The following is a 5,950-nucleotide window of genomic DNA, read 5'->3' as shown; positions in this document are numbered from 1 at the left end:
GCAACAAGTTGTTCGTGATTCGTTCAACATGCTGCTGAACTATAGCAACATATAGCGTTACTAACGACAAATTTTGTGTAACTCTAGCAACATATTTCAACTGTAAAAACATGTTGGGTGTATATAGCAACATGTTTAACATGCATAACTTTTGCAACATGTTACGTGACCATGGCGACTTGTTGTTTGACTGTTGCAACATTTGACGTGACTATACCGAAATATTGCGTGGCTTTAGCGACAAGTTGCTTAACTCTTGCAATATGTTCTTAACTTTAGCCACATGTTCCTAAAGTTAGGTAGAAACATGATGCCATGACTCTATGATTTATAAATTCTTCCTTCAAAAATTAAAAGAAACTAAAAGTGACTGCAATGGCTTAAATAATGGTCTAATCGAGAAAATGTTTTTTTTACGACAAACTTTTTTTAACCAAAATTTTTTTTTCCTAAAATTGCGTTTTTCACAAAAAATATTAGGAAACATATGGATTTCGATAGACAATATGTGTACAGACAATAGTATATGTAATTTCAACATGTTGCTCAACTTTATGAACATGTTGCTTGACTGTAGCAACATGTTGAGTGATTATAGATACATGTTTCGTGATACAAGCAGCATGTTGCGTTTCTGTTTCATGTCTCTAGCAACATGTTGCTTAACACTTGCAATATTTTGCTTGAATATAAGGACATGTTGCCGAACTCTTTCTCCTTAAGTTTAGCCACATGTTTCTAAAGTTAGATAGCAACATGTTGCCAAACTTAAGACTCTATGATTTATGAATTTCTCATTCAAAAATTAAAATAAACTTAAAAATGGCTGCAGGTTCCAAGCAAACAGTGTTGTGGGATTGTACAGATTTGTGTCTGCAGAATAAAGCGATATACATATATTTTGAGCTACTACTTGCTCTCATACAATCTAAAATAGTTTTTTAATTGGTCGTTCAGTTTTCATGAGAGAATATCTTTTTTAGGCTAGCTTTGAATAAATATTTAAATTTAATATTTTTCCAAGATTTTGACAGTAAAAAGATTTTATTCATTTTGTAAGATATCTTTAACTAGACTCTACTGTAATTCGAAAAATAGCCACTAAATAATTTTATCCAGCTAAATTGCTATTTGGAACGGTAGTGCACAATTGGCTTAAATTTAGATGGTTTTATAGCAGCAACATGTTAATTAACTCTAGCAACATGTTTCTTAACAAACAGCACGTAGCTAAAGGCATGCAACATGTTGTCAGAGATCAGTAATATATTTGTAGAGTCACGCAACATGTTGTTAGAGTTCATAAACAATGCTAGTGTTCAGCAACATTTTTCAAGAGAAAATCATTTGAATTTATACTGTGATTCTTAAGAAACAGCACGTCGTTAAAGGCATGCAACAAGTTGCCAAGGTTGAGCAACATGTTGCCAAGGTTGAGCAACATGTTTCCAAAGTTGAGCAACATGTTGCTAGAGTTCATAAACATATTGCTTGATTCACGCGAAATTTTGCTAGAGTTATGCAAGATGTTGCTAGAATACACCATCATTTTGCAAGTAGTATACATAAACATTTTTCTAGAGTTTAGAATTATGTTGCTTGAGTTAAGTAACATTTTTTTTTTATAATTACGCAACATGTTGTTAGAGTTCATCAACAATGTGGCTAGAGTTCAGAAACATTTTGTAAAACTGAATTCAAACTGTGATTAAAAAAAACTGATTTTCTGTTAAGAGTAACAGACCCCTGCCCGCCTTTATTTTTAAAATTTTATGCTATAAATTATATTTTATTTTACATTTTAATAAAAATAATAAGCAGACAAAACAATTAATCCATTTGCAAAATTGTTTTTACACAAACAATAGCTTTAAACAGTTTGACGTTGGTGCTAAATACACATGCAGGACTATTGTTTTAAATTTTTCACTTATCCCTTCATACACATGAATATTTATTCGTAAGTTTGCAAGTTGGTGTTTTTATTGTCATTTTACACATTATTATTATTTTTTTTTTAAGTAATTTCTTAATTACTAATGACGATGCTGATGCTGATGACGACGACAACAACGATGTGTGAGTCTCGGTGACGCCTGTTTGCTACTTGGCCATGGATTAACTTTTTACGGAGACTCAACTTCTTAAACATACAATATTTATTCTTGTTTATATTAAGGTGGGTGTATTGTTCTGTTAAGTCCGCTTCCTTAATTGCAATTAACTGCCAAATTAATGGCAGTCAGGAGCATGTGTGTATATTTACGTATACAAACATATTTATATAAATTAGAGAGCTTTTACTTGGCTGCCTCTTAATTGTAGCATCTAAACTTTTTACCTTCTTTTAATGGACTCAGCACTTAACTTGTTTGTTTGTTGTTGTTCTTGTTGTTGTTGTTTATTTTCTTCTTTCAACATTATTTTCATTATTATAAAAAGCAGCAACATTATGCGGGACTAAAACAATACATGAGAAAAATATAAAAGCAACAATAGAAATAAGGTGCCAAGATGTGTGTACTCGTACATAAGTTCCATGGAACACTTAATTTGTATGCTCTCTTTATATGTAAATGTGCAAATAAATGCAAGTTGCATGATGCATCATCTCGTCACCATCACCTTCATCATCATCATCTCTAAAACACCAATTAACATTTTACTCATGTTTGGATTTGTGTATCCTTCTTATTACATCGCTTATACTTATGTATGTACACCTTAATGAAGTCTAATGACAAAGTCCTTTAGCTGATGAATGGCCACCATGCTACCCCCATCCTCCACATTGCCAACGCTTTGCAAGCGATGAAACAAAATTATAAAAATTGTTGAAAAAAATAAAAGAAATTTTAATAAATAAGTAGTGATGTGGTTGCTTGTGGTTTAACTGTTTGTTACAAATCATTAAGGCATTTCTTAACTAGCGAGAATAGTGGGCTAATTGAAAAGTTTAAGCAACTTATAATAGTTTCCATTAAAATTTAATTTGAAACTTGTTGATTCAAAAAAAAAAAGTATTTTACTCGATTTTTATTTCGAATTAAAAAATGTTGATTCCAATTTGAACATTTTGTAAAACATTTATTGCATTTTTTATTTCAATTTCAGAATACATATAAAATTTTTTACAATGTTCGAAAATTCAATTCTAGACAATCTAGAATTTTATTCTAAAAATAATAAATTAATTAAAATTTTCTTATATTTTAATTGTTTTGGAATTTCGAAACTAATTTTTTTTTATAAAATTTAAAAATTTTGCCAAATTTCCGAATTTGTAATTTTTAACTATGTTCGAAAGTTCGAAAAATTTCTAAACATGCCAAAAAATTATTTATAACAGTTAGCTTCTGAAAAAAGTAACATTTTAAATATTTTTTTTTTTGGAATTTCGAAATTTTAAAATTCGAACTTAAGTTCGAAAATTTTGAAAACATTCCAATATTTGATTTGAAATTTGTAGCTTCTGAAAAATGTAACATATTTAAAATTTTCTTATATTTTGCCTTGTTTTCTAGTTTCAAAATTAAAAATTATGAAAAAAAAATTTAAAATTTTGCGAAATTTTTATTTAGTTTTTAATTTAATTTTCGAATTTGTAATTCGAAATAATTTCGAAAAATTTTTAAACATGCAAAAATTTAATTTAAAACATAAGCTTCTGAAAAATAACATATTTTAAATTTTCTTATATTTTACATATTTTTTTTGGAATTTTGAAAAAAAATGTTTGAATAACATTTTTTTTAATCTAATTTCCGAATTTAATTTTTTGACTATATGTATTTAAAAATTTGTACTAAAGTTCGAAAAATTCCAAAATTTTATTTGAAATTTTTGAATTCTATGAAAAAGTAATTATTTTTTTTATACGATTTTGAATTTCGAAATCAAAATTTTTTAATAAAATTTGAAAATTTTGTTAAATTTGAACCCAGTTTAAAAATATATAATTTTTGACTATGTTCGAAAATTCGAACTTAAGTTCGAATTCATTTTAAACATTCTAAATTATTATTTAGAACGTTTAAATGTATAATAAAGTACACATTTACTGAATTTTCTTTGAGTTTACGTTGTTTTCGAATTTCGAAATTACAAGTTTTTAATAAAATTTAAAAATTTTGTGAAATTTTTTTTAATCTAGTGTCAAAGTTTTGACTCTGTTCGAAAATTCGGACAAAAGTTTCAACATTTTGTAGTTATACCAAAATATTGTTTAGAACTTGTAGATTCTAATAAAGTAAAAATTTATTGAATTTTCTTTGATTTTACCTGGTTTCAAATTTGAAATTTTCGAATATGTTGGAAAATTTCTTTGATTTGAAGCTTCTGAAAAAAGTAAAATATTTGAAATATTCTAATACTTTGTTTTCGAATTTCGGAATTATAATTTTTGAACATTTTAAGAAATATGGAATTTTTAAACCACGTTCAGAATGTGGAAATTTTTCTCTTGTAACAAAAATCGAACTTAATTTTTATTATACCCTTCACCTTCGTGAGAAGGGTATATATAAGTTTGTCATTCCGTTTGTAATTTCTACATTTTTCATTTCCGACCCTACAAAGTATATATATTCTGGATCCTTATAGATAGCGGAGTCGATTAAGCCATGTCCGTCTGTCTGTCTGTTGAAATCAATTTTCTGAAGACCCCAGATATCTTCGGGATCCAAATCATCAATAATTCTGTCAGACATGCTTTCGAGAAGTTTGCTATTTAAAATCAGCTAAATCGGTCGGGACAACCTGGATTTTTGATCTATATATGGATTACTAAGTCATTAATATAGACAATATGGATATCTAATGATAGATATTTCAAAGTCCATTGCAACGATGTAGATAAGGCTATAGCAAGTTGGACCTACAATTGGTCAAAATCGGAAAAAAAATTTTGACCCGAATTAAAAAAACAAAAAATTTTAAAATTTAAAAAAAAAAAATTTTAAATTTAAAAAAATAAAATTAAAAGAAAGAAAATTTTAAAAATTTAAAATAACATTCGAAAACATTTTTTTTCCAAAAAATTAAAAAAACAACTGGAAATAAAATTAAATTTTGTTTACCTAAAAATATTTAAAATTTTTAAGTATAATTTGGTGAAGATTGGAATAAGATTCGGCACAGCCGAATATAGCACTCTTACTTTTTTTTAATTTGACTTGAAAGTTGTGGCTTCCGAAAAAAGAAAATTATTGTAATTTTCTTGAAGTTTTGTTTTCGAAATTAAAATTTTTGAATAAAATTTGAAAATTTTGCGAAATTTGTATTTAGTTTTTAATCTAATTTCCGAATTAGATTTAAAAATGCCAAAATACTATTAAAAAAATTAAGCTTCTGAAAAAATAACATATATTAAAAATTCCTATATTTTACATATTTTTTTTTAACTTCAAAATAAAAATGTTTGAATACAATTTTAAAATTTTTTTAATTTGATTTCCGAATTTTATTTTTTTTGCTATATTTGAAAATTCGAACTTTAGTTCGCAAAATGGCAAAATTTTATTTGAAATTTTTAAATTCTGTAAAAAAGTAAATTTTTTGGAATTTCAAAATAAACATTATTAATAATAATTTGAAAATTTTGATGAAATTGTCTTAATTGTTTTGAATTTATAATTTTTGAATAATATTCCAACATTTTGAGAATTATGGATTTAATTCTTAATCTGGAATATGTAATTTTTAATTATGTTCAAAATTTCTAACTTAATTTAGATAATTGTTAATCAAACATGCCAAACTATTTTGAAACATTAAATTTCGATTGAAATTCTAATTTCGAAATTAACATTTATGAAGGATATTGGAAGTTTTTGCAAAATGTTTATTTTATTTTTAATCTAGTTTCAGAATATGCAAAAATTCAGCAATTTTCGAAAATTTGAACTTAAGTTCGAAATTTTTTTAAACATATCAAAATGTTTTCAGATAC

Source organism: Calliphora vicina, chromosome 2 (genome assembly GCF_958450345.1).
Source record: "Calliphora vicina chromosome 2, idCalVici1.1, whole genome shotgun sequence".
Classification (NCBI taxonomy): domain Eukaryota; kingdom Metazoa; phylum Arthropoda; class Insecta; order Diptera; family Calliphoridae; genus Calliphora; species Calliphora vicina.
Note: the sequence above shows the minus strand (reverse complement) of the source record.